The sequence below is a fragment of the Sinohyriopsis cumingii genome, chromosome 4, assembly GCF_028554795.1.
Source record: "Sinohyriopsis cumingii isolate HCF-2022 chromosome 4, ASM2855479v2, whole genome shotgun sequence".
Taxonomy (NCBI): Eukaryota; Metazoa; Mollusca; class Bivalvia; order Unionida; family Unionidae; genus Sinohyriopsis; species Sinohyriopsis cumingii.
The window spans coordinates 78,087,701-78,098,909 of record NC_142964.1 but is presented as its reverse complement, the minus strand read 5'-3'; positions in this window follow the sequence as shown (position 1 = coordinate 78,098,909).

Below are 11,209 nucleotides of genomic sequence, written 5' to 3'. Positions count from 1 at the left end.
AACCACAAGGTCAGTTCCGTATGTTTTAGTTTTGAAAGCTGACACTTGGTTATGGTCTCGCACATGCAAGCTGTTGGGAACCACAAGGTCAGTTCCATATGTTTTGATGCTAAAGGCCAGAATGGATGCATGGTCTGTCTTATTCATGTATGATGTCTTTAACCTTATGGTAAGTGACAAATTTTGCTGCAGTAGGGCAGAACCATTGTATGATCTCACATAGGCTGTCTGTAACCTTGAGGTCGATATTGTATGTTTAAAGTTCTAAGGGCTGCCACTGATTCATGGTCGCACTCATGGAAGCATGATAAGACAAATGTACAAACTTTCTGACAGCAGCGATGTTAAGATTCCATGTTAAATGTTTTTTGTTTTAAAGTTTCATAAAGGTCAGATACAGAGGGGATTATAACTATAAATGTATAAGTCACAGATGAGACATATTTCACTGAATTCATTTTAATTTTCATTATATATAATGCTACAGCTTCTTTATAAGTAAAATGTAGAAGAAGCAACTCAGATTTGGGGAAATCCTCAGCGTTTTCTTAGTGATAAAGCGAAACTCTTATCTGGGGGAATTCAAGACATTATGATTGTTTTTTAATGCCAATTACAGGCTGAATGTTCTGTGAAAATGTCATTAAGGACCAAGTACCATGAAAAATATTTGTAAAAAGTCAATATTTAAGGATGCAATGTTGAGATGTTTGTAAAACTGGGACCTTGTGAGTTTGTAGTTTGAGCAATCTAATACATTGTATTTTCAAAGTACCACCATGCATGCTGTGATTATAATAGTGTTTATGTAATAATGAAGCTTGATAATGGGTGTACTTTCTTTTCATTGGTGGTAGAGAATGGTTCTTGAGACCTCAATGGGGCCTTGTGTTAAATTGGGTAAAAGAATTGACAAATTGGAAATTAACAGAGGTGCAATGTTGGTTCATAGCTACATTGTACAAGTGTAAAATGAGGTGACAGTCTGTTCTTGAACTGAAGTGTTGTATGACATCATAGGTTTGATATTATGAGAATGTCTATAACAGTGTTGTGTACACTTGGTGGCAAATGTGAGTTTGGTTTGCCCTTTTACGGAAATGCTTTAGTGGAGTCTTGTGTTAAATAGGGACCAAAGTTTAAAGTGACAAATGCGAAATTAACAATGGAAAATTAATGGTCAAAAGTATATAGGGACAAAGGTGCAAAAGTTTTTGGGGACAAATATGAAATTAACAGGAGGCTGGAATCTGGAAAGGTATATTTTTTAAAAGTTTAGCATGAGGTGTCAGTCTGCACTCAAATGGATATGTCGTATGGCATTGTTTCACAAGAAGAACCTGTCTATTTGGAATGTATTTGTCTAACATAGTGTAAGGGGATGTGTAATTGGTTAGATATCAACTGGAAAATTGGGAGTTTGTCTGCACTCTAAATGAAATGAAATGACCTATTTTGTTTTGCTTCATACTATCCGCCAACCATTTATATAATATCCACCAAACAATTCTCTACTATCCACCAACCAGTTACATAATATCCAACATCCGCTTATTTACTCTCCCACACAGCAGGTAAGGTGACAAATATGAAAGACTGTGCTATGATGCCAAATTTGGTCAATTCTGTTGAGCATTGTTTTGAGAAAATGTTTAAAGATTTTTCTATTTTTGCAACTGGCAGCTACATGTGATGATGAATATATTTTTAGCAACAGAGGCCAAATAACAAAAAAAGAACACAGATGCAATGTTAGTTCTCACCTACATTGTAATAGTGTAGAATGTGGTGAAGGTCTGCATTCAAACATATATAGGTTTCAGAGGATGAGGCTGTCTGCAACAGTGCTGCATGTAGTTTGATGGGAAATGTGAGTTTGGTTTAACCTCTAAATGAAATGCAGTACGAGAGATGCGTTAAACAGGGTCCAAAGTTTATAGAGAATGGGAAATTAATAATGGAAAAATAATGGTAAAAAGTTTATGAGGACAAATGAAAAATTAACAAACGCCTGCACCTGCAATGCCAGATTACTAAGTGCATCACATGTAAAAACTCTCTGGAATATGACTGTCCAAATTAGAGTAAAAAGAATGGGTTAGAGTTTATCAGCAATGTGTGTTTGCACTCAAAATAAATTGAAATGACATATTTTGTATGCTTCATGACAAAACCAACTTCTTTATGTCTCCTTACCATCCTATGATCCCATTTATAATGTTCAAATCTCAATCCTCCTTTCAATAATATCCCCAATCCCCCACCTTCTTTATAAAACAAAACTACTATTCTCATAATCCTTACATATCAACACTTAATTATCAGCAATCAATGACCTAGTTTTCTAATATCTAACACCCAGTTCTACACTACTCGCTACATAGTTGTCTATTAGGAACACCCAATCAACTCCTATTCACCAACCAGTTATCTACTAAACAGCACCATGTTATACACTAAACACGAACCAGTTATTTTCATTATAAACCAATCAATTATCTACTATCCACCAACCAGATAACCAATATGAAGCATCCCCTTATTTAATATCCACAAACCGTTATTTAATATTCAACACATAGGGACCTTCTATTCACCAAACACTTATCATCTACCAAAACCCTGTTATCTAATAGCCGAGCACAGTTATCAGCAATCCAACACCCAATTATCTACTGTCAGTAGCTAAACAAAACAACTGTCAATTTTTCATATCAATACCCAAGTATCTGCTATCCACCACGTGGTTGTTTAATTTTCAACACCCATTTTATACTTTCCACCATCCAATTAGCTACTATAAATACCCAGTTATCTACATTCCAGCATCCAATGACTTGCTATTCACCCAGTTATTTACTACCAGTGGCCAGTTAAATATTATTTATTACCTAGTTATCTACCATTCACCAATCAGTGATCTACAATCCATGGTCCAGTTATCAAATATCAACACCAAATTATATACCATCAATTCCAACCAGTTATTTACTATCAACACCTAGCTATCTACTATCCAACGACTAGTATAACCCTATAGTCCGTAATGCACATATGACTTTAAGGTCTCTCTTATGAATTAAGTAAAACAACATCTAGCCCCGCCTATAAACCCATTAGTTAATATACCTATACTATTATTTTAAAAAACAAACTACGTTCAGTATCACCACTACAACTCTGAACAGTAAACCTTACTCAGTTTGTTGCATACCACATCAACCCCTTCTGAATAAAATTAAAGATAATAACTTTAACCCTTACAACCGCTCTGATAAATAAAGTAAAAATCTTTTTTTTTTCATCGACAATAACCCTACCTTCCTATTGTAAACAAATCTACCACCCCAATCACTCAAGGTAGGATGTAAAAGCACACAAATAATTTTAAAACAAACAATAAATCTTTTATCAATTGAAATATATTCCCTGTCTCCTCTTATTGCTGTATGATCCAGCTTATCAGCTAAAATCTTTTCCCCTTCTCTAAAATCTCTACCCAACTGACTCCACCCCTTAACATGTAAAAGACGCAGTATAAAATACAATTTCAGTCCCTTAGTAACAACACTAACTTCATTAACTCCCTTAGCACCGTCTAATCCCTATTATAAAGTAAAAATCGCTACCTCCGTCTATCATGTCCCTACCTTTACCTACTCTCCTATAATTAAAATAACACCTACCATCTCACGCACACATGGCAAGATTTTAAGGAGTAGGTATAAATAATTAAATTTATCTCACCCCTACCTCTATAAGCTTTCTTATAAAAAAAAACAAAAATCTCTGTTCCCATATACAATGTTCATAATCAGCCATACACTCATATTTTAAAACAAAACTACCATCCCATTAATATATGTCATTTTGTTATATTTTGGTTGCAAAAGTTTGAGTTTTTCTGTTATGTTATAATTCTAAAAGCTATGAATTTGGCTTACGAACTGGCGTGTGTCAAATAGATTCAAGTTTGTGCGAATGAAGCTGATCTGCCAAAAAAAGTGGAACAGGTTGGCTACTATGTTGTTTCGTTTGGCACGACACTTTACTGTCATTGTCCAAGAAAAGCCAACTAAGCGCCCTTAGGAAAAACACGCAAAACAGCCTTATCCCAACCAAACCAGAAATGTGTGACTCTGATGCACACCAATAAGTCGTTTGGCACGACACTTTACTGTCATTGTCCAAGAAAAGCCAACCAAGCGCCCTTAGGAAAAACACGCGAAACAGCCTTATCCCAACCAGACCAGAAATGTGTGACTCTGATGCACACCAATAAGTCGTTTGGCACGACACTTTACTGTCATTGTCCAAGAAAAGCCAACTAAGCGCCCTTAGGAAAAACACGCGAAACAGCCTTATCCCAACCAGACCAGAAATGTGTGACTCTGATGCACACCAATAAGTCGTTTGGCAAGACACTTTACTGTCATTGTCCAAGAAAAGCCAACCAAGCGCCCTTAGGAAAAACACGCGAAACAGCCTTATCCCAACCAGACCAGAAATGTGTGACTCTGATGCACACCAATAAGTCGTTTGGCAAGACACTTTACTCTTATTGTTGAACAGAAACTAACTCAGACTACTAAATATGAAATGATATTGCTACATTAAAACGTGTAAAATATTTATTGATATTTGTGGGGTTTTAAACAAAAAATATACTATTTAATCATTATTTTATTTCATTTCCTCTATTAAATCTCAATTTATCACAAATTATTTGAAATTTACATTTTGCCTTTTTAGCTTCTGATGAAACAAATTTTCTGTTCCTCAAATAAAAATGATCCCAGTCCCCCCCCCTTAAAAACAACAAGAATTCCACATTTTCGGGACCTGACTGCATTTCATTTCGCTCCTAGATAATACTTTACATCATACTCAGAAAGACATATATCACTTATCCCAATATTCTTTAGTGGCAACTGGACATAGACTAGAAAACATGATTACTGGACATAGACTAGAAAACATGATTACTGGACAAAGACTAGAAAACACATTCAGTAATGACTACCTTTCATTGCTGTTTGCTGTGATCGCTTTAAAATTGACAAGTATTTATGTAAATCTTTTTAATTTAACTAATTAGGAAATATGAGGGAGATGGCAAGAATAAATATTACAATTACTAACCAATAAATTAACAATATATACATAAGAACTGGCTTTGCGTTTAAGAGTGAGCTTTTTTAACTTTTCTGTAGCAGAAGCAAGTAGTTTAAAGATTGATGCCCGGTCGGAATAGAAAACTAAAATAACATGTGTCCGTTTCCAGCTGTCGATTAATAAAACAAGGTCATGATATTACTCGTATTTAAAACTTTTCCATCTAATTATGATATCATGTTCTTTTTATCTATTGTCATGGTCTAAATTATGTTATCTACATGCCCAAAACAATTTTCGATGTCTGATTCTTCAAACAGATGTACTCACTTGAACTTTCACTCTACGTATATCATCGTCTCTGTATACTTACCTTCATAGTCTAATTAATATCCACCCAATCTCCTTCCTTTTGTCAGGATTTTGTTTCCTTTCTTCGTTGTCTTTCGGGGTTTATTTTGTTTCATATTTCTGACGAATGATTTCATCTCCTTTGTACTTCTATGCTTTTTTCGTCTCTATCTGGTGTCTTTTTTTTCCTCCAATTTATCCTGAAAATTGAGAAACTTCTCAGGAAAGATTAATATGTCCTGCATGATTGCAAATTTTGTGTTATTCTGCAAGGATGTCGATGATACAAACTATATTTCTAACTTTAAGTGCATGTCCTAAATATTTTGTCACCCTGTATTGAAGTTATTTTCCACTTACCTTCGCTTGTGCATGATTTTGTTTAATTTGTTCCTAAAACGCATCAATACATTAGTCCATCAGTTCGTGGCGTGCGTAAATGGGTTTCCGGTTTTAACGGTTTTATTCGCTAAGCAAGGCCTTGTGGAACAAACAACCAGCCTAGAATTACTCTGAAAAATTGCTTCTTCTTTCGAAAGAAGATACATCTTATGCAGAACTCACTCTCTTTTGATTCCACTGGTCGAAATGTTGCATATCACGTTTACTTATAGCATTTTTGGTAGTTCGCTTGTTTTATTTGGATGCAGATGTTATCATTGTCTTGACCAGAACACAGCTTCTCATCACTTATCTTGTAGACACATTTTCAAGTTTACCTCCCTTGAACTGACTATAGCGGACATATTGGACTGTTTTTATTAATGAAGCTTTCACAGAAAATGACTTCATAAAGGAAAGATTTCATAATCAACAGAAGCCTCTGTTTCTTTAAAGCACTGCACAATTATTGTAAATATGTGCCCAGAAGTATACGCGAATTAAGTAGTATTTTCGTACACTAAATCTATAGATGGTAAAATATCCTATTTACTGCGATTATTTATTATCACCTCCATAGACATGCACATTAAGCTTGCTAGCTACACATTTCCATAATCAAATCATAAGCAGCCACAAAAGTCATTGGTTATTAAATTTCTCATACGGGTAAGAAATTTTAGAAATGATGTATATTACGTTATTTCCATCTTTGTCGTATATTTAAAACAAAACAAAATATGTCTTGTTACAATTTTTTTAAATATATTTTTGCGACTGCCAGAAAAATTAGTGAAAACCCATACAGCACCATAATCTCTACGTTAGAAAGCTCTTTGTGTAAGAGATTAAACAATACTTTTAAGCAGAAACTTCCATAATTGACATAGAAGGCTTTGACAAAATTGCTTAGATTATGCAATACATGTGTTATTTTAAATGAATTATTGTCAAAATTACATATAGAAATGTTTGAAGAGGGTGAGATATACATCGATTTTTTTTAAAAATTTGAAGCAAATGTTTTCGATATTTTAAGTTTCGAATTTTCCGGTTTTACCAAACCTATGACAATTGAATCAGCTCACCTTTGACCTGGTACAAAAAAGTGTTGGTCTCCGTGCTAATAATGGTACGTTGAAATGAATTCGTTTTATCAAACAACCTAAGTTTTGTACTTTGTCCAATGTTGATTCTTAACTTGGCGGCTCTAATCCTCCTACAGTGAACATGAAGATCCCTATTTTATACAGATTTTGTGAAATGCTAAGAACCTTATTTTACCAAAAATAATTTTCTTTCCTTTTCTTTTATTTTTTATGTTTTGTTATTACTTGTAATAGTAGTAGTAGTGGTCTTAGTGGTAGTAGATGTGGCATTTGTAAGAAAATTGCCACTTTTCGCTCAGATTTGTTTATCCTCGTTATTAAATTCTCAGTATAATGTTCTTGCACAGATTTTGGCATGTTTTCACAGAATTCAAATCTGTGAACACAAATGTCACATTATATTTATAAAGAAAATTTTTTGGTAAAAGTGATACGTGTCAGCGTGGGAGTAGTGTATAATGCTACATTTTGTATTATAGAACATTAAGAAAACTGAAAGGTAAACGTTTTATGTAATTACGGCGGGGGAGGGTTGGGGGAATAGTATCTCCTGTCACATTTGATATGTTCAACAGGAATACTAAAAGGTAAACATGTGACGTGTCAAAGAAGCGGTATGTCATGCTACAAATAATGGTGGGAGAATTTATTTTGCATAATTAATTTTCTGCAGATTATTGGTATGTTTTCCGAAATGTGTTGATTTAAAAATATTTCATCAAGATTTGATACTGCTAGGCATGTTTGTATTGAATTGCATATTACTAGTGGGCTGGTTATTAACTACTTCGCCAAAACAACATGCTCCTCACGATAGACTTGTTTGTCTAACAAGGTAAGGATGTTAAAGTTACACAATATTGATCCATTACGCATACAAAAAACAAAAAAAAAAACTATTGTACTGGCAGTAAAGCAAAAATTTCATCAGGAAGATCGATTTCTTCAAAAGCATACTAATTACAAGAGACATTTTATAGTCATGTTAGCGGACTAAAATGACAAAGTTCATTTCAGTATTACGAGCTATAGTTTCAAGTTATATGGACAATATTATCTCATTGATCTTTTCAAATATGAAACGTAAAACAATCAGTTTGAGATATAATATATTTTAAAACTAGCATGTAATTAGTTAGAAATCAAAGCAAGACAAAAATCTGCAAACAGTGTCGCTGCTTGACATTTGAAAACGGATTGTACGTTTTCCCCACCTACCGGTGTACATACTTAAACATAGTCGGAATTGCAAGCACGATGAGAAAACGCAATTATGATACAGCAAGTTCGTATCTTCTATCTTGCTCAGATTGTTGTTCACTACCGCGGTTTCTTTTCTTCTGTCTAGGAATCATGACATCACGCAACCTCAATGTCAAGGTCACGTAAACGTTGAAACAACCATTCCTGGTCAGTGCACCGCAATGTGGGTAGCCATAAAGAAAAAATAAATTAAGTGAACTATCCAACTTAATATTCAAAAAAGAACAGACGACGATATTTGTTAAGTCAAGATCTAGTGGATGTAGACGCTTATCAATGTCCTGGATAATTTACATTTAAAACCCGGCATGGATTAAAGAAAAGTCAAGCAAAAGGAAGTATATAAAGTAAAATTTAGAAGAATGTTATTTTCGTCAGAAATAAAGACTTTTATAAAAATGGAGTGAATACTAGTATCGACGACCTTTAAATCTCTTGAAGGCTGTAAGGCAGAATAGTTATTTACGCAGATGACTGTATCAAAGACGCACAGAAAAGCATGATTATGTTATGCCTACTAGAACGTTCATTCAGTGAAATTAATATTTGAGCTTTGTGCATTTGATAAGTATTATTTAATCTCCAAAATGCTAAAGCCATGCACGCCCATATACTTATTGATGCGGTGACACCCCATACAACTAATGTCGTCGGAAGGGATGTACTGAAGGAATTTAAAAACGCCATGATAGATTTTCGCTTCGATTGAAGGTACGTTTTGCTTTAAATTCTGTATTGATCAAACATTTAAGATAAATGATGGCTTGTACCACAGACAACGGATTATCGGATAATCATTTATCTTTGTTTGAGTATTGCATGACATGTAATTTCTTCAAACATCTCAATCGATCATCAGTTTGAAGTTATCAGCAGCGCTCTGGGCAAATATTTAAGAGCGATAATAGTCTGAGAACCTGCTGAATTTGGTGCACTAGGTATTTTTGTATGAAAACTCTTGAAATTACGCGTACATTAAATAAATTTACCACGAATCGTCAGTTCAATGAAATATGGGGGCTCAGTCTTTTCCGTAATGTATCAACCCATGACGTAAGTAGGTGTTTTTGGATGGGGTACAAAGGAACCTTGCTAATGTTGACTGAACTTTATATATGAGAACTAATTTAATCTGCATTATGCACTAGATAATAAAATAAAGAAAAAGAGAAGGGAGAATGTCGAAGGAGAAGGACAAGTTGAATGTCCCGACTTAACTGATTGCAATGTATTATCAAATATCTTGCGAACCTAAAATATTTCTTACGGAAAACAGCTGATGCAGCTGAGACAAAAATGCATAGGGAAGATGCAAGATTTATATATTATTTAGTTTCAAAAAATTTCTAATGAGTTTAGCCAGAACGGAAAAGAATGAAGGAACAATATCACAGAAGTTAGAAGATAAAGGGCTTTACATTTCTGAAAAGGGTTATGCTTGAATAGTTTAGAAAAACAAAGCCAAATGTTTGAAATATTGCTTTCATACATTTTCCGGTAATCGTATTCTATTTTACACAGAACGAAATATCTATTGGAAGTATTTACTGAATGACTGTTCAGTCTAGCAAACATACCAAGCGATGAAGGCTCCATGTATGACAAAGTAAGTATGTACAGTATGTACTCACTTATAAGTTGAGTCAAACTGCAAACAACTAAAGATCTTGGTCTATCGTCACATAATGCGCTTGCTGTTTGTTCTGCTGATTTCTCTTAACAAACCGCACAAAGACACAGATCTGCTAACACAGGATCTTTGTTGTGTTGCAGTTTGACTCGACTTATAAGCAGGTATATACAGTATATGCAAAGAGGAACCTTCGGAAAAGTAATAACGAGGTATCTAAGATAAAGGTTCTTTAAGTAATTGTTAATAATAGTTAAGATGTTGATGCTTCATACATACAATTCAACTTTCAAATCACGGTTGTCTATCTTTCAGGAAGATGCATAAAAAGTGTTATTTTTGTCCTGCAATGTAAGTTGGAAATAATTGAACATAGTCAAATGCACGTTTCTGCCTCTCCATTAAATCTCACGCTATTCTTCCAGTTGGAAATACTAAAATTTAATCAGAATAAATGTAAATACTGTATTCACATTTGGATTCTTTAAAATTTCAAATCTAATTATGATATTTAAACTTCAAATACTATATTTTTAAACTGTGAGAACTGATGTACTGATGTATTCACACGAACTAGGTATGTCCTGTCTTATGCCGGGTTTTCTAAGACACTGGAGTAAGGATGATCATCAGTCAAATTATCATTAGTGTAGCTCTTTTCATGACGAGCCTAAATAGGTGAACAATTAGTTGAAATTTGAACTAAAAATGTAATTTTGCTCATATTTCAATAAATCGTATCTCAGAAGGTTAAAACTAGGTCAAAAGGAAACCAGGTAGTCTAGAACTCTCATGATGTACACTACTGTTGTTGTTTTTTTTATAGATGATATAGAGCCATCAATGAAGACATTTGAACATTTATTAGATATTGTACATGCCAAATAGGAACCGGAAGTAACCGCCGAAAGCCGCTCTGATGAAGCTCATTCTGAAAACCTTTCCTTGAAAGCTAATTAACACAACGATTAAAATCAAAGATCGCAAGTGTTCAAATAAAACCGTGGAATGCTCGTTAAACAGAGCAATAACGTCAACAACCCAACAGCAATAACGTCAACAGCCCAACAGCAATAACGTCAACAACCCAACAGCAATAACGTCAACAGCCCAACAGCAATAACGTTAACAGCCCAACAGCAATAACGTCAACAACCCAACAGCAATAACGTCAACAACCCAACACAATAACGTCAACAGCCCAACAGCAATAACGTCAACAGCCCAACAGCAATAACGTCAACAGCCCATCAAAACACAACTTATATAGATAACAGTCCGTGATTTTGATACGTGTCAGGTAAAGAAAGAAGATATTAGAATTGTTAAAAATGAATTTTATCTACCTGTAAATGTGCTT